Source organism: Eleutherodactylus coqui, chromosome 2, assembly GCF_035609145.1.
Source record: "Eleutherodactylus coqui strain aEleCoq1 chromosome 2, aEleCoq1.hap1, whole genome shotgun sequence".
In the NCBI taxonomy this organism is placed as follows: domain Eukaryota; kingdom Metazoa; phylum Chordata; class Amphibia; order Anura; family Eleutherodactylidae; genus Eleutherodactylus; species Eleutherodactylus coqui.
The window spans coordinates 307,063,343-307,078,342 of NC_089838.1; the positions used below are offsets into that span (position 1 = coordinate 307,063,343).

At 46.1% G+C, this 15,000-nt stretch overlaps 27 non-coding genes across 27 annotated transcripts; all 27 read right to left on the reverse strand.

Moving 5' to 3' along the window:
• Positions 1 to 383: 383 nt before the first annotated feature.
• TRNAE-CUC (transfer RNA glutamic acid (anticodon CUC)) lies at positions 384 to 455 on the reverse strand. The gene has a single exon. It is a non-coding gene; the product is annotated as a tRNA-Glu (tRNA).
• A 215-nt stretch (positions 456 to 670) lies between these two features.
• On the reverse strand, positions 671 to 742 carry TRNAE-UUC (transfer RNA glutamic acid (anticodon UUC)). The gene has a single exon. It is a non-coding gene; the product is annotated as a tRNA-Glu (tRNA).
• A 728-nt stretch (positions 743 to 1,470) lies between these two features.
• TRNAE-CUC (transfer RNA glutamic acid (anticodon CUC)) lies at positions 1,471 to 1,542 on the reverse strand. The gene has a single exon. It is a non-coding gene; the product is annotated as a tRNA-Glu (tRNA).
• A 215-nt stretch (positions 1,543 to 1,757) lies between these two features.
• Positions 1,758 to 1,829, reverse strand: TRNAE-UUC (transfer RNA glutamic acid (anticodon UUC)). The gene has a single exon. It is a non-coding gene; the product is annotated as a tRNA-Glu (tRNA).
• Positions 1,830 to 2,541: 712 nt separating this feature from the next.
• On the reverse strand, positions 2,542 to 2,613 carry TRNAE-CUC (transfer RNA glutamic acid (anticodon CUC)). The gene has a single exon. It is a non-coding gene; the product is annotated as a tRNA-Glu (tRNA).
• A 215-nt stretch (positions 2,614 to 2,828) lies between these two features.
• Positions 2,829 to 2,900, reverse strand: TRNAE-UUC (transfer RNA glutamic acid (anticodon UUC)). The gene has a single exon. It is a non-coding gene; the product is annotated as a tRNA-Glu (tRNA).
• Positions 2,901 to 3,608: 708 nt separating this feature from the next.
• TRNAE-CUC (transfer RNA glutamic acid (anticodon CUC)) lies at positions 3,609 to 3,680 on the reverse strand. The gene has a single exon. It is a non-coding gene; the product is annotated as a tRNA-Glu (tRNA).
• A 215-nt stretch (positions 3,681 to 3,895) lies between these two features.
• On the reverse strand, positions 3,896 to 3,967 carry TRNAE-UUC (transfer RNA glutamic acid (anticodon UUC)). Its single transcript has one exon. It is a non-coding gene; the product is annotated as a tRNA-Glu (tRNA).
• Positions 3,968 to 4,679: 712 nt separating this feature from the next.
• Positions 4,680 to 4,751, reverse strand: TRNAE-CUC (transfer RNA glutamic acid (anticodon CUC)). The gene has a single exon. It is a non-coding gene; the product is annotated as a tRNA-Glu (tRNA).
• Positions 4,752 to 4,966: 215 nt separating this feature from the next.
• TRNAE-UUC (transfer RNA glutamic acid (anticodon UUC)) lies at positions 4,967 to 5,038 on the reverse strand. Its single transcript has one exon. It is a non-coding gene; the product is annotated as a tRNA-Glu (tRNA).
• A 728-nt stretch (positions 5,039 to 5,766) lies between these two features.
• On the reverse strand, positions 5,767 to 5,838 carry TRNAE-CUC (transfer RNA glutamic acid (anticodon CUC)). Its single transcript has one exon. It is a non-coding gene; the product is annotated as a tRNA-Glu (tRNA).
• Positions 5,839 to 6,053: 215 nt separating this feature from the next.
• Positions 6,054 to 6,125, reverse strand: TRNAE-UUC (transfer RNA glutamic acid (anticodon UUC)). The gene has a single exon. It is a non-coding gene; the product is annotated as a tRNA-Glu (tRNA).
• A 725-nt stretch (positions 6,126 to 6,850) lies between these two features.
• On the reverse strand, positions 6,851 to 6,922 carry TRNAE-CUC (transfer RNA glutamic acid (anticodon CUC)). The gene has a single exon. It is a non-coding gene; the product is annotated as a tRNA-Glu (tRNA).
• A 215-nt stretch (positions 6,923 to 7,137) lies between these two features.
• On the reverse strand, positions 7,138 to 7,209 carry TRNAE-UUC (transfer RNA glutamic acid (anticodon UUC)). Its single transcript has one exon. It is a non-coding gene; the product is annotated as a tRNA-Glu (tRNA).
• Positions 7,210 to 7,917: 708 nt separating this feature from the next.
• TRNAE-CUC (transfer RNA glutamic acid (anticodon CUC)) lies at positions 7,918 to 7,989 on the reverse strand. The gene has a single exon. It is a non-coding gene; the product is annotated as a tRNA-Glu (tRNA).
• A 215-nt stretch (positions 7,990 to 8,204) lies between these two features.
• TRNAE-UUC (transfer RNA glutamic acid (anticodon UUC)) lies at positions 8,205 to 8,276 on the reverse strand. The gene has a single exon. It is a non-coding gene; the product is annotated as a tRNA-Glu (tRNA).
• A 712-nt stretch (positions 8,277 to 8,988) lies between these two features.
• On the reverse strand, positions 8,989 to 9,060 carry TRNAE-CUC (transfer RNA glutamic acid (anticodon CUC)). The gene has a single exon. It is a non-coding gene; the product is annotated as a tRNA-Glu (tRNA).
• Positions 9,061 to 9,275: 215 nt separating this feature from the next.
• On the reverse strand, positions 9,276 to 9,347 carry TRNAE-UUC (transfer RNA glutamic acid (anticodon UUC)). The gene has a single exon. It is a non-coding gene; the product is annotated as a tRNA-Glu (tRNA).
• A 728-nt stretch (positions 9,348 to 10,075) lies between these two features.
• Positions 10,076 to 10,147, reverse strand: TRNAE-CUC (transfer RNA glutamic acid (anticodon CUC)). Its single transcript has one exon. It is a non-coding gene; the product is annotated as a tRNA-Glu (tRNA).
• Positions 10,148 to 10,362: 215 nt separating this feature from the next.
• On the reverse strand, positions 10,363 to 10,434 carry TRNAE-UUC (transfer RNA glutamic acid (anticodon UUC)). Its single transcript has one exon. It is a non-coding gene; the product is annotated as a tRNA-Glu (tRNA).
• Positions 10,435 to 11,164: 730 nt separating this feature from the next.
• TRNAE-CUC (transfer RNA glutamic acid (anticodon CUC)) lies at positions 11,165 to 11,236 on the reverse strand. The gene has a single exon. It is a non-coding gene; the product is annotated as a tRNA-Glu (tRNA).
• A 215-nt stretch (positions 11,237 to 11,451) lies between these two features.
• Positions 11,452 to 11,523, reverse strand: TRNAE-UUC (transfer RNA glutamic acid (anticodon UUC)). Its single transcript has one exon. It is a non-coding gene; the product is annotated as a tRNA-Glu (tRNA).
• Positions 11,524 to 12,231: 708 nt separating this feature from the next.
• Positions 12,232 to 12,303, reverse strand: TRNAE-CUC (transfer RNA glutamic acid (anticodon CUC)). Its single transcript has one exon. It is a non-coding gene; the product is annotated as a tRNA-Glu (tRNA).
• Positions 12,304 to 12,518: 215 nt separating this feature from the next.
• Positions 12,519 to 12,590, reverse strand: TRNAE-UUC (transfer RNA glutamic acid (anticodon UUC)). Its single transcript has one exon. It is a non-coding gene; the product is annotated as a tRNA-Glu (tRNA).
• A 712-nt stretch (positions 12,591 to 13,302) lies between these two features.
• On the reverse strand, positions 13,303 to 13,374 carry TRNAE-CUC (transfer RNA glutamic acid (anticodon CUC)). Its single transcript has one exon. It is a non-coding gene; the product is annotated as a tRNA-Glu (tRNA).
• A 215-nt stretch (positions 13,375 to 13,589) lies between these two features.
• Positions 13,590 to 13,661, reverse strand: TRNAE-UUC (transfer RNA glutamic acid (anticodon UUC)). Its single transcript has one exon. It is a non-coding gene; the product is annotated as a tRNA-Glu (tRNA).
• Positions 13,662 to 14,381: 720 nt separating this feature from the next.
• On the reverse strand, positions 14,382 to 14,453 carry TRNAE-CUC (transfer RNA glutamic acid (anticodon CUC)). Its single transcript has one exon. It is a non-coding gene; the product is annotated as a tRNA-Glu (tRNA).
• Positions 14,454 to 15,000: the final 547 nt, after the last annotated feature.

Sequence of the window (15,000 nt, forward strand, 5' to 3'; positions counted from 1 at the left end):
TTTGGCTAGGGGCTAAAAGCAACCGTGTTGAGGTCTTTGAATATTGCTGCGAGCGTAGCAAAAGTCCAAAATGGGGAGCATGATTAGTGGCAACCTCTCACACAGGGCCAGTGGCGCAATGGATAACGTGTCTGACTACGGATCAGAAGATTGTAGGTTCGACTCCTACCTGGCTCGTGAATGTCGCCGTGATCGTATAGTGGTTAGTACTCTGCGTTGTGGCCGCAGCAACCCCGGTTCGAATCCGGGTCACGGCATTCTTGATGAAAAAGCAAAGGTGCTCTTGTAGACGGTAAGCCTGAATGATACTTTTATGAACTTTTTGAGCGCTATCTTAATTCAGAGGGTCTTTCGATGTAGTTGCAAGCTTAGGAAAATGCTCATTCCCATACCGGGAGTCGAACCCGGGCCGCCTGGGTGAGAACCAGGAATCCTAACCGCTAGACCATATGGGAACCGCTGAGACCCTTTTTCAGTAATAAGTAGAAAAAAAATCAGTTTCATGATTTGAAAACTCATTTTTAAGCATGGATGGCATCAACAACCACTTGCAAGTGGCCTCGTTAGCGCAGCATTTTTGGCTGCCAAGAGCATCTGCAAACTAAGCCGCTTAATTCTGCAAGAAAGGTGCAGGCCTTTGAATGCAGGCACAAGCTTAGCAAAACACTCATTCCCATACCGGGAGTCGAACCCAGGCCGCCTGGGTGAAAACCAGGAATCCTAACCGCTAGACCATATGGGAAAAGTTGCTTTCACAGCTTGCTTTAAACTTTCCAATATATGTAGATATATACATGTACATATTAAAAAACAAAAAAAAAAAAAAAAAAAAAAAAGAAGTTTTGTGCTTACAGAATTCCATCTTATCTCTGGACGGCAACAACCAATCACACGCAAGATGCCTCGTTAGCGCAGTAGGTAGCGCGTCAGTCTCATAATCTGAAGGTCGTGAGTTCGATCCTCACACGGGGCATGGATCTATCCTTGTTTTTTCCCTCCGCCTTAACTGGATAGGCACTGCTCTTTGCCATTCAATACCGAAACGATACTGGATAATATGGAAAGGTAGCAAACAAGGCAGAAGGGTTTTGGCTAGGGGCTAAAAGCAACCGTGTTGAGGTCTTTGAATATGGCTGCGAGCGTAGCAAAAGTCCAAAATGGGGAGCATGATTAGTGGCAACCTCTCACACAGGGCCAGTGGCGCAATGGATAACGCGTCTGACTACGGATCAGAAGATTGTAGGTTCGACTCCTACCTGGCTCGTGAATGTCGCCGTGATCGTATAGTGGTTAGTACTCTGCGTTGTGGCCGCAGCAACCCCGGTTCGAATCCTGTTCACGGCATTCTTGATGAAAAAGCAAAGGTGCTCTTGTAGACGGCAAGCCTGAATGATACTTTTATGAACTTTTTGAGCGCTATCTTAATTCAGAGGGTCTTTCGATGTAGTTGCAAGCTTAGGAAAATGCTCTTTCCCATACCGGGAGTCGAACCCGGGCCGCCTGGGTGAGAACCAGGAATCCTAACCGCTAGACCATATGGGAACCGCTGAGACCCTTTTTCAGTAATAAGTAGAAAAAAAATCAGTTTCATGATTTGAAAACTCATTTTTAAGCATGGATGGCATCAACAACCACTTGCAAGTGGCCTCGTTAGCGCAGCATTTTTGGCTGCCAAGAGCATCTGCAAACTAAGCCGCTTAATTCTGCAAGAAAGGTGCAGGCCTTTGAATGCAGGCACAAGCTTAGCAAAACACTCATTCCCATACCGGGAGTCGAACCCGGGCCGCCTGGGTGAAAACCAGGAATCCTAACCGCTAGACCATATGGGAAAAGTTGCTTTCACAGCTTGCTTTAAACTTTCCAATATATGTAGATATATACATGTACATATTAAAAATAAAAAAAAAGAAGTTTTGTGCTTACAGAATTCCATCTTATCTCTGGACGGCAACAACCAATCACACGCAAGATGCCTCGTTAGCGCAGTAGGTAGCGCGTCAGTCTCATAATCTGAAGGTCGTGAGTTCGATCCTCACACGGGGCATGGATTTATCCTTGTTTTTTCCCTCCGCCTTAACTGGATAGGCACTGCTCTTTGCCATTCAATACCGAAACGATACTGGATAATATGGAAAGGTAGCAAACAAGGCAGAAGGGTTTTGGCTAGGGGCTAAAAGCAACCGTGTTGAGGTCTTTGAATATGGCTGCGAGCGTAGCAAAAGTCCAAAATGGGGAGCATGATTAGTGGCAACCTCTCACACAGGGCCAGTGGCGCAATGGATAACGCGTCTGACTACGGATCAGAAGATTGTAGGTTCGACTCCTACCTGGCTCGTGAATGTCGCCGTGATCGTATAGTGGTTAGTACTCTGCGTTGTGGCCGCAGCAACCCCGGTTCGAATCTGGGTCACGGCATTCTTGATGAAAAAGCAAAGGTGCTCTTGTAGACGGCAAGCCTGAATGATACTTTTATGAACTTTTTGAGCGCTATCTTAATTCAGAGGGTCTTTCGATGTAGTTGCAAGCTTAGGAAAATGCTCATTCCCATACCGGGAGTCGAACCCGGGCCGCCTGGGTGAGAACCAGGAATCCTAACCGCTAGACCATATGGGAACCGCTGAGACCCTTTTTCAGTAATAAGTAGAAAAAAAATCAGTTTCATGATTTGAAAACTCATTTTTAAGCATGGATGGCATCAACAACCACTTGCAAGTGGCCTCGTTAGCGCAGCATTTTTGGCTTCCAAGAGCATCTGCAAACTAAGCCGCTTAATTCTGCAAGAAAGGTGCAGGCCTTTGAATGCAGGCACAAGCTTAGCAAAACACTCATTCCCATACCGGGAGTCGAACCCGGGCCACCTGGGTGAAAACCAGGAATCCTAACCGCTAGACCATATGGGAAAAGTTGCTTTCACAGCTTGCTTTAAACTTTCCAATATATGTAGATATATACATGTACATATTAAAAAAAAAAAGAAGTTTTGTGCTTACAGAATTCCATCTTATCTCTGGACGGCAACAACCAATCACACGCAAGATGCCTCGTTAGCGCAGTAGGTAGCGCGTCAGTCTCATAATCTGAAGGTCGTGAGTTCGATCCTCACACGGGGCATGGATCTATCCTTGTTTTTTCCCTCCGCCTTAACTGGATAGGCACTGCTCTTTGCCATTCAATACCGAAACGATACTGGATAATATGGAAAGGTAGCAAACAAGGCAGAAGGGTTTTGGCTAGGGGCTAAAAGCAACCGTGTTGAGGTCTTTGAATATGGCTGCGAGCGTAGCAAAAGTCCAAAATGGGGAGCATGATTAGTGGCAACCTCTCACACAGGGCCAGTGGCGCAATGGATAACGCGTCTGACTACGGATCAGAAGATTGTAGGTTCGACTCCTACCTGGCTCGTGAATGTCGCCGTGATCGTATAGTGGTTAGTACTCTGCGTTGTGGCCGCAGCAACCCCGGTTCGAATCCGGGTCACGGCATTCTTGATGAAAAAGCAAAGGTGCTCTTGTAGATGGCAAGCCTGAATGATACTTTTATGAACTTTTTGAGCGCTATCTTAATTCAGAGGGTCTTTCGATGTAGTTGCAAGCTTAGGAAAATGCTCATTCCCATACCGGGAGTCGAACCCGGGCCGCCTGGGTGAGAACCAGGAATCCTAACCGCTAGACCATATGGGAACCGCTGAGACCCTTTTTCAGTAATAAGTAGAAAAAAAATCAGTTTCATGATTTGAAAACTCATTTTTAAGCATGGATGGCATCAACAACCACTTGCAAGTGGCCTCGTTAGCGCAGCATTTTTGGCTGCCAAGAGCATCTGCAAACTAAGCCGCTTAATTCTGCAAGAAAGGTGCAGGCCTTTGAATGCAGGCACAAGCTTAGCAAAACACTCATTCCCATACCGGGAGTCGAACCCGGGCCGCCTGGGTGAAAACCAGGAATCCTAACCGCTAGACCATATGGGAAAAGTTGCTTTCACAGCTTGCTTTAAACTTTCCAATATATGTAGATATATACATGTACAAATTAAAAATAAAAAAAAAGAAGTTTTGTGCTTACAGAATTCCATCTTATCTCTGGACGGCAACAACCAATCACACGCAAGATGCCTCGTTAGCGCAGTAGGTAGCGCGTCAGTCTCATAATCTGAAGGTCGTGAGTTCGATCCTCACACGGGGCATGGATCTATCCTTGTTTTTTCCCTCCGCCTTAACTGGATAGGCACTGCTCTTTGCCATTCAATACCGAAACGATACTGGATAATATGGAAAGGTAGCAAACAAGGCAGAAGGGTTTTGGCTAGGGGCTAAAAGCAACCGTGTTGAGGTCTTTGAATATGGCTGCGAGCGTAGCAAAAGTCCAAAATGGGGAGCATGATTAGTGGCAACCTCTCACACAGGGCCAGTGGCGCAATGGATAACGCGTCTGACTACGGATCAGAAGATTGTAGGTTCGACTCCTACCTGGCTCGTGAATGTCGCCGTGATCGTATAGTGGTTAGTACTCTGCGTTGTGGCCGCAGCAACCCCGGTTCGAATCCGGGTCACGGCATTCTTGATGAAAAAGCAAAGGTGCTCTTGTAGACGGCAAGCCTGAATGATACTTTTATGAACTTTTTGAGCGCTATCTTAATTCAGAGGGTCTTTCGATGTAGTTGCAAGCTTAGGAAAATGCTCATTCCCATACCGGGAGTCGAACCCGGGCCGCCTGGGTGAGAACCAGGAATCCTAACCGCTAGACCATATGGGAACCGCTGAGACCCTTTTTCAGTAATAAGTAGAAAAAAAATCAGTTTCATGATTTGAAAACTCATTTTTAAGCATGGATGGCATCAACAACCACTTGCAAGTGGCCTTGTTAGCGCAGCATTTTTGGCTGCCAAGAGCATCTGCAAACTAAGCCGCTTAATTCTGCAAGAAAGGTGCAGGCCTTTGAATGCAGGCACAAGCTTAGCAAAACACTCATTCCCATACCGGGAGTCGAACCCGGGCCGCCTGGGTGAAAACCAGGAATCCTAACCGCTAGACCATATGGGAAAAGTTGCTTTCACAGCTTGCTTTAAACTTTCCAATATATGTAGATATATACATGTACATATTAAAAAACAAAAAAAAAGAAAAAAAAAAAAAAGAAGTTTTGTGCTTTTAGAATTCCATCTTATCTCTGGACGGCAACAACCAATCACACGCAAGATGCCTCGTTAGCGCAGTAGGTAGCGCGTCAGTCTCATAATCTGAAGGTCGTGAGTTCGATCCTCACACGGGGCATGGATCTATCCTTGTTTTTTCCCTCCGCCTTAACTGGATAGGCACTGCTCTTTGCCATTCAATACCGAAACGATACTGGATAATATGGAAAGGTAGCAAACAAGGCAGAAGGGTTTTGGCTAGGGGCTAAAAGCAACCGTGTTGAGGTCTTTGAATATTGCTGCGAGCGTAGCAAAAGTCCAAAATGGGGAGCATGATTAGTGGCAACCTCTCACACAGGGCCAGTGGCGCAATGGATAACGCGTCTGACTACGGATCAGAAGATTGTAGGTTCGACTCCTACCTGGCTCGTGAATGTCGCCGTGATCGTATAGTGGTTAGTACTCTGCGTTGTGGCCGCAGCAACCCCGGTTCGAATCCGGGTCACGGCATTCTTGATGAAAAAGCAAAGGTGCTCTTGTAGACGGTAAGCCTGAATGATACTTTTATGAACTTTTTGAGCGCTATCTTAATTCAGAGGGTCTTTCGATGTAGTTGCAAGCTTAGGAAAATGCTCATTCCCATACCGGGAGTCGAACCCGGGCCGCCTGGGTGAGAACCAGGAATCCTAACCGCTAGACCATATGGGAACCGCTGAGACCCTTTTTCAGTAATAAGTAGAAAAAAAATCAGTTTCATGATTTGAAAACTCATTTTTAAGCATGGATGGCATCAACAACCACTTGCAAGTGGCCTCGTTAGCGCAGCATTTTTGGCTGCCAAGAGCATCTGCAAACTAAGCCGCTTAATTCTGCAAGAAAGGTGCAGGCCTTTGAATGCAGGCACAAGCTTAGCAAAACACTCATTCCCATACCGGGAGTCGAACCCAGGCCGCCTGGGTGAAAACCAGGAATCCTAACCGCTAGACCATATGGGAAAAGTTGCTTTCACAGCTTGCTTTAAACTTTCCAATATATGTAGATATATACATGTACATATTAAAAAACAAAAAAAAAAAAAAAAAAAAAGAAGTTTTGTGCTTACAGAATTCCATCTTATCTCTGGACGGCAACAACCAATCACACGCAAGATGCCTCGTTAGCGCAGTAGGTAGCGCGTCAGTCTCATAATCTGAAGGTCGTGAGTTCGATCCTCACACGGGGCATGGATTTATCCTTGTTTTTTCCCTCCGCCTTAACTGGATAGGCACTGCTCTTTGCCATTCAATACCGAAACGATACTGGATAATATGGAAAGGTAGCAAACAAGGCAGAAGGGTTTTGGCTAGGGGCTAAAAGCAACCGTGTTGAGGTCTTTGAATATGGCTGCGAGCGTAGCAAAAGTCCAAAATGGGGAGCATGATTAGTGGCAACCTCTCACACAGGGCCAGTGGCGCAATGGATAACGCGTCTGACTACGGATCAGAAGATTGTAGGTTCGACTCCTACCTGGCTCGTGAATGTCGCCGTGATCGTATAGTGGTTAGTACTCTGCGTTGTGGCCGCAGCAACCCCGGTTCGAATCTGGGTCACGGCATTCTTGATGAAAAAGCAAAGGTGCTCTTGTAGACGGCAAGCCTGAATGATACTTTTATGAACTTTTTGAGCGCTATCTTAATTCAGAGGGTCTTTCGATGTAGTTGCAAGCTTAGGAAAATGCTCATTCCCATACCGGGAGTCGAACCCGGGCCGCCTGGGTGAGAACCAGGAATCCTAACCGCTAGACCATATGGGAACCGCTGAGACCCTTTTTCAGTAATAAGTAGAAAAAAAATCAGTTTCATGATTTGAAAACTCATTTTTAAGCATGGATGGCATCAACAACCACTTGCAAGTGGCCTCGTTAGCGCAGCATTTTTGGCTTCCAAGAGCATCTGCAAACTAAGCCGCTTAATTCTGCAAGAAAGGTGCAGGCCTTTGAATGCAGGCACAAGCTTAGCAAAACACTCATTCCCATACCGGGAGTCGAACCCGGGCCACCTGGGTGAAAACCAGGAATCCTAACCGCTAGACCATATGGGAAAAGTTGCTTTCACAGCTTGCTTTAAACTTTCCAATATATGTAGATATATACATGTACATATTAAAAAAAAAAAGAAGTTTTGTGCTTACAGAATTCCATCTTATCTCTGGACGGCAACAACCAATCACACGCAAGATGCCTCGTTAGCGCAGTAGGTAGCGCGTCAGTCTCATAATCTGAAGGTCGTGAGTTCGATCCTCACACGGGGCATGGATCTATCCTTGTTTTTTCCCTCCGCCTTAACTGGATAGGCACTGCTCTTTGCCATTCAATACCGAAACGATACTGGATAATATGGAAAGGTAGCAAACAAGGCAGAAGGGTTTTGGCTAGGGGCTAAAAGCAACCGTGTTGAGGTCTTTGAATATGGCTGCGAGCGTAGCAAAAGTCCAAAATGGGGAGCATGATTAGTGGCAACCTCTCACACAGGGCCAGTGGCGCAATGGATAACGCGTCTGACTACGGATCAGAAGATTGTAGGTTCGACTCCTACCTGGCTCGTGAATGTCGCCGTGATCGTATAGTGGTTAGTACTCTGCGTTGTGGCCGCAGCAACCCCGGTTCGAATCCGGGTCACGGCATTCTTGATGAAAAAGCAAAGGTGCTCTTGTAGATGGCAAGCCTGAATGATACTTTTATGAACTTTTTGAGCGCTATCTTAATTCAGAGGGTCTTTCGATGTAGTTGCAAGCTTAGGAAAATGCTCATTCCCATACCGGGAGTCGAACCCGGGCCGCCTGGGTGAGAACCAGGAATCCTAACCGCTAGACCATATGGGAACCGCTGAGACCCTTTTTCAGTAATAAGTAGGAAAAAAATCAGTTTCATGATTTGAAAACTCATTTTTAAGCATGGATGGCATCAACAACCACTTGCAAGTGGCCTCGTTAGCGCAGCATTTTTGGCTGCCAAGAGCATCTGCAAACTAAGCCGCTTAATTCTGCAAGAAAGGTGCAGGCCTTTGAATGCAGGCACAAGCTTAGCAAAACACTCATTCCCATACCGGGAGTCGAACCCGGGCCGCCTGGGTGAAAACCAGGAATCCTAACCGCTAGACCATATGGGAAAAGTTGCTTTCACAGCTTGCTTTAAACTTTCCAATATATGTAGATATATACATGTACAAATTAAAAATAAAAAAAAAGAAGTTTTGTGCTTACAGAATTCCATCTTATCTCTGGACGGCAACAACCAATCACACGCAAGATGCCTCGTTAGCGCAGTAGGTAGCGCGTCAGTCTCATAATCTGAAGGTCGTGAGTTCGATCCTCACACGGGGCATGGATCTATCCTTGTTTTTTCCCTCCGCCTTAACTGGATAGGCACTGCTCTTTGCCATTCAATACCGAAACGATACTGGATAATATGGAAAGGTAGCAAACAAGGCAGAAGGGTTTTGGCTAGGGGCTAAAAGCAACCGTGTTGAGGTCTTTGAATATGGCTGCGAGCGTAGCAAAAGTCCAAAATGGGGAGCATGATTAGTGGCAACCTCTCACACAGGGCCAGTGGCGCAATGGATAACGCGTCTGACTACGGATCAGAAGATTGTAGGTTCGACTCCTACCTGGCTCGTGAATGTCGCCGTGATCGTATAGTGGTTAGTACTCTGCGTTGTGGCCGCAGCAACCCCGGTTCGAATCCGGGTCACGGCATTCTTGATGAAAAAGCAAAGGTGCTCTTGTAGACGGCAAGCCTGAATGATACTTTTATGAACTTTTTGAGCGCTATCTTAATTCAGAGGGTCTTTCGATGTAGTTGCAAGCTTAGGAAAATGCTCATTCCCATACCGGGAGTCGAACCCGGGCCGCCTGGGTGAGAACCAGGAATCCTAACCGCTAGACCATATGGGAACCGCTGAGACCCTTTTTCAGTAATAAGTAGAAAAAAAATCAGTTTCATGATTTGAAAACTCATTTTTAAGCATGGATGGCATCAACAACCACTTGCAAGTGGCCTTGTTAGCGCAGCATTTTTGGCTGCCAAGAGCATCTGCAAACTAAGCCGCTTAATTCTGCAAGAAAGGTGCAGGCCTTTGAATGCAGGCACAAGCTTAGCAAAACACTCATTCCCATACCGGGAGTCGAACCCGGGCCGCCTGGGTGAAAACCAGGAATCCTAACCGCTAGACCATATGGGAAAAGTTGCTTTCACAGCTTGCTTTAAACTTTCCAATATATGTAGATATATACATGTACATATTAAAAAACAAAAAAAAAGAAAAAAAAAAAAAAGAAGTTTTGTGCTTTTAGAATTCCATCTTATCTCTGGACGGCAACAACCAATCACACGCAAGATGCCTCGTTAGCGCAGTAGGTAGCGCGTCAGTCTCATAATCTGAAGGTCGTGAGTTCGATCCTCACACGGGGCATGGATCTATCCTTGTTTTTTCCCTCCGCCTTAACTGGATAGGCACTGCTCTTTGCCATTCAATACCGAAACGATACTGGATAATATGGAAAGGTAGCAAACAAGGCAGAAGGGTTTTGGCTAGGGGCTAAAAGCAACCGTGTTGAGGTCTTTGAATATTGCTGCGAGCGTAGCAAAAGTCCAAAATGGGGAGCATGATTAGTGGCAACCTCTCACACAGGGCCAGTGGCGCAATGGATAACGCGTCTGACTACGGATCAGAAGATTGTAGGTTCGACTCCTACCTGGCTCGTGAATGTCGCCGTGATCGTATAGTGGTTAGTACTCTGCGTTGTGGCCGCAGCAACCCCGGTTCGAATCCGGGTCACGGCATTCTTGATGAAAAAGCAAAGGTGCTCTTGTAGACGGTAAGCCTGAATGATACTTTTATGAACTTTTTGAGCGCTATCTTAATTCAGAGGGTCTTTCGATGTAGTTGCAAGCTTAGGAAAATGCTCATTCCCATACCGGGAGTCGAACCCGGGCCGCCTGGGTGAGAACCAGGAATCCTAACCGCTAGACCATATGGGAACCGCTGAGACCCTTTTTCAGTAATAAGTAGAAAAAAAATCAGTTTCATGATTTGAAAACTCATTTTTAAGCATGGATGGCATCAACAACCACTTGCAAGTGGCCTCGTTAGCGCAGCATTTTTGGCTGCCAAGAGCATCTGCAAACTAAGCCGCTTAATTCTGCAAGAAAGGTGCAGGCCTTTGAATGCAGGCACAAGCTTAGCAAAACACTCATTCCCATACCGGGAGTCGAACCCAGGCCGCCTGGGTGAAAACCAGGAATCCTAACCGCTAGACCATATGGGAAAAGTTGCTTTCACAGCTTGCTTTAAACTTTCCAATATATGTAGATATATACATGTACATATTAAAAAACAAAAAAAAAAAAAAAAAAAAAAAAAAGAAGTTTTGTGCTTACAGAATTCCATCTTATCTCTGGACGGCAACAACCAATCACACGCAAGATGCCTCGTTAGCGCAGTAGGTAGCGCGTCAGTCTCATAATCTGAAGGTCGTGAGTTCGATCCTCACACGGGGCATGGATCTATCCTTGTTTTTTCCCTCTGCCTTAACTGGATAGGCACTGCTCTTTGCCATTCAATACCGAAACGATACTGGATAATATGGAAAGGTAGCAAACAAGGCAGAAGGGTTTTGGCTAGGGGCTAAAAGCAACCGTGTTGAGGTCTTTGAATATGGCTGCGAGCGTAGCAAAAGTCCAAAATGGGGAGCATGATTAGTGGCAACCTCTCACACAGGGCCAGTGGCGCAATGGATAACGCGTCTGACTACGGATCAGAAGATTGTAGGTTCGACTCCTACCTGGCTCGTGAATGTCGCCGTGATCGTATAGTGGTTAGTACTCTGCGTTGTGGCCGCAGCAACCCCGGTTCGAATCCTGTTCACGGCATTCTTGATGAAAAAGCAAAGGTGCTCTTGTAGACGGCAAGCCTGAATGATACTTTTATGAACTTTTTGAGCGCTATCTTAATTCAGAGGGTCTTTCGATGTAGTTGCAAGCTTAGGAAAATGCTCTTTCCCATACCGGGAGTCGAACCCGGGCCGCCTGGGTGAGAACCAGGAATCCTAACCGCTAGACCATATGGGAACCGCTGAGACCCTTTTTCAGTAATAAGTAGAAAAAAAATCAGTTTCATGATTTGAAAACTCATTTTTAAGCATGGATGGCATCAACAACCACTTGCAAGTGGCCTCGTTAGCGCAGCATTTTTGGCTGCCAAGAGCATCTGCAAACTAAGCCGCTTAATTCTGCAAGAAAGGTGCAGGCCTTTGAATGCAGGCACAAGCTTAGCAAAACACTCATTCCCATACCGGGAGTCGAACCCGGGCCGCCTGGGTGAAAACCAGGAATCCTAACCGCTAGACCATATGGGAAAAGTTGCTTTCACAGCTTGCTTTAAACTTTCCAATATATGTAGATATATACATGTACATATTAAAAAAAAAAAGAAGTTTTGTGCTTACAGAATTCCATCTTATCTCTGGACGGCAACAACCAATCACACGCAAGATGCCTCGTTAGCGCAGTAGGTAGCGCGTCAGTCTCATAATCTGAAGGTCGTGAGTTCGATCCTCACACGGGGCATGGATCTATCCTTGTTTTTTCCCTCCGCCTTAACTGGATAGGCACTGCTCTTTGCCATTCAATACCGAAACGATACTGGATAATATGGAAAGGTAGCAAACAAGGCAGAAGGGTTTTGGCTAGGGGCTAAAAGCAACCGTGTTGAGGTCTTTGAATATGGCTGCGAGCGTAGCAAAAGTCCAAAATGGGGAGCATGATTAGTGGCAACCTCTCACACAGGGCCAGTGGCGCAATGGATAACGCGTCTGACTACGGATCAGAAGATTGTAGGTTCGACTCCTACCTGGCTCGTGAATGTCGCCGTGATCGGATAGTGGTTAGTACTCTGCGTTGTGGCCGCAGCAACCCCGGTTCGAATCCGGGTCACGGCATTCTTGATGAAAAAGCAAAGGTGCTCTTGTAGATGGCAAGCCTGAATGATACTTTTATGAACTTTTTGAGCGCTATCTTAATTCAGAGGGTCTTTCGATGTAGTTGCAAGCTTAGGAAAATGCTCATTCCCATACCGGGAGTCGAACCCGGGCCGCCTGGGTGAGAACCAGGAATCCTAACCGCTAGACCATATGGGAACCGCTGAGACCCTTTTTCAGTAATAAGTAGAAAAAAAATCAGTTTCATGATTTGAAAACTCATTTTTAAGCATGGATGGCATCAACAACCACTTGCAAGTGGCCTCGTTAGCGCAGCATTTTTGGCTGCCAAGAGCATCTGCAAACTAAGCCGCTTAATTCTGCAAGAAAGGTGCAGGCCTTTGAATGCAGGCACAAGCTTAGCAAAACACTCATTCCCATACCGGGAGTCGAACCCGGGCCGCCTGGGTGAAAACCAGGAATCCTAACCGCTAGACCATATGGGAAAAGTTGCTTTCACAGCTTGCTTTAAACTTTCCAATATATGTAGATATATACATGTACATATTAAAAATAAAAAAAAAGAAGTTTTGTGCTTACAGAATTCCATCTTATCTCTGGACGGCAACAACCAATCACACGCAAGATGCCTCGTTAGCGCAGTAGGTAGCGCGTCAGTCTCATAATCTGAAGGTCGTGAGTTCGATCCTCACACGGGGCATGGATTTATCCTTGTTTTTTCCCTCCGCCTTAACTGGATAGGCACTGCTCTTTGCCATTCAATACCGAAACGATACTGGATAATATGGAAAGGTAGCAAACAAGGCAGAAGGGTTTTGGCTAGGGGCTAAAAGCAACCGTGTTGAGGTCTTTGAATATGGCTGCGAGCGTAGCAAAAGTCCAAAATGGGGAGCATGATTAGTGGCAACCTCTCACACAGGGCCAGTGGCGCAATGGATAACGCGTCTGACTACGGATCAGAAGATTGTAGGTTCGACTCCTACCTGGCTCGTGAATGTCGCCGTGATCGTATAGTGGTTAGTACTCTGCGTTGTGGCTGCAGCAACCCCGGTTCGAATCCGGGTCACGGCATTCTTGATGAAAAAGCAAAGGTGCTCTTGTAGACGGCAAGCCTGAATGATACTTTTATGAACTTTTTGAGCGCTATCTTAATTCAGAGGGTCTTTCGATGTAGTTGCAAGCTTAGGAAAATGCTCATTCCCATACCGGGAGTCGAACCCGGGCCGCCTGGGTGAGAACCAGGAATCCTAACCGCTAGACCATATGGGAACCGCTGAGACCCTTTTTCAGTAATAAGTAGAAAAAAAATCAGTTTCATGATTTGAAAACTCATTTTTAAGCATGGATGGCATCAACAACCACTTGCAAGTGGCCTCGTTAGCGCAGCATTTTTGGCTGCCAAGAGCATCTGCAAACTAAGCCGCTTAATTCTGCAAGAAAGGTGCAGGCCTTTGAATGCAGGCACAAGCTTAGCAAAACACTCATTCCCATACCGGGAGTCGAACCCAGGCCGCCTGGGTGAAAACCAGGAATCCTAACCGCTAGACCATATGGGAAAAGCTGCTTTCACAGCTTGCTTTAAACTTTCCAATATATGTAGATATATACATGTACATATTAAAAAAAAAAAAAAAAAGAAGTTTTGTGCTTACAGAATTCCAATTCCATCTTATCTCTGGACGGCAACAACCAATCACACGTAAGATGCCTCGTTAGCGCAGTAGGTAGCGCGTCAGTCTCATAATCTGAAGGTCGTGAGTTCGATCCTCACACGGGGCATGGATCTATCCTTGTTTTTTCCCTCCGCCTTAACTGGATAGGCACTGCTCTTTGCCATTCAATACCGAAACGATACTGGATAATATGGAAAGGTAGCAAACAAGGCAGAAGGGTTTTGGCTAGGGGCTAAAAGCAACCGTGTTGAGGTCTTTGAATATGGCTGCGAGCGTAGCAAAAGTCCAAAATGGGGAGCATGATTAGTGGCAACCTCTCACACAGGGCCAGTGGCGCAATGGATAACGCGTCTGACTACGGATCAGAAGATTGTAGGTTCGACTCCTACCTGGCTCGTGAATGTCGCCGTGATCGTATAGTGGTTAGTACTCTGCGTTGTGGCCGCAGCAACCCCGGTTCGAATCCGGGTCACGGCATTCTTGATGAAAAAGCAAAGGTGCTCTTGTAGACGGCAAGCCTGAATGATACTTTTATGAACTTTTTGAGCGCTATCTTAATTCAGAGGGTCTTTCGATGTAGTTGCAAGCTTAGGAAAATGCTCATTCCCATACCGGGAGTCGAACCCGGGCCGCCTGGGTGAGAACCAGGAATCCTAACCGCTAGACCATATGGGAACCGCTGAGACCCTTTTTCAGTAATAAGTAGACAAAAAATCAGTTTCATGATTTGAAAACTCATTTTTAAGCATGGATGGCATCAACAACCACTTGCAAGTGGCCTCGTTAGCGCAGCATTTTTGGCTGCCAAGAGCATCTGCAAACTAAGCCGCTTAATTCTGCAAGAAAGGTGCAGGCCTTTGAATGCAGGCACAAGCTTAGCAAAACACTCATTCCCATACCGGGAGTCGAACCCCGGCCGCCTGGGTGAAAACCAGGAATCCTAACCGCTAGACCATATGGGAAAAGTTGCTTTCACAGCTTGCTTTAAACTTTCCAATATATGTAGATATATACATGTACATATTAAAAAAAAAAAAAAAGAAGTTTTGTGCTTACAGAATTCCATCTTATCTCTGGACGGCAACAACCAATCACACGCAAGATGCCACGTTAGCGCAGTAGGTAGCGCGTCAGTCTCATAATCTGAAGGTCGTGAGTTCGATCCTCACACGGGGCATGGATCTATCCTTGTTTTTTCCCTCCGCCTTAACTGGATAGGCAC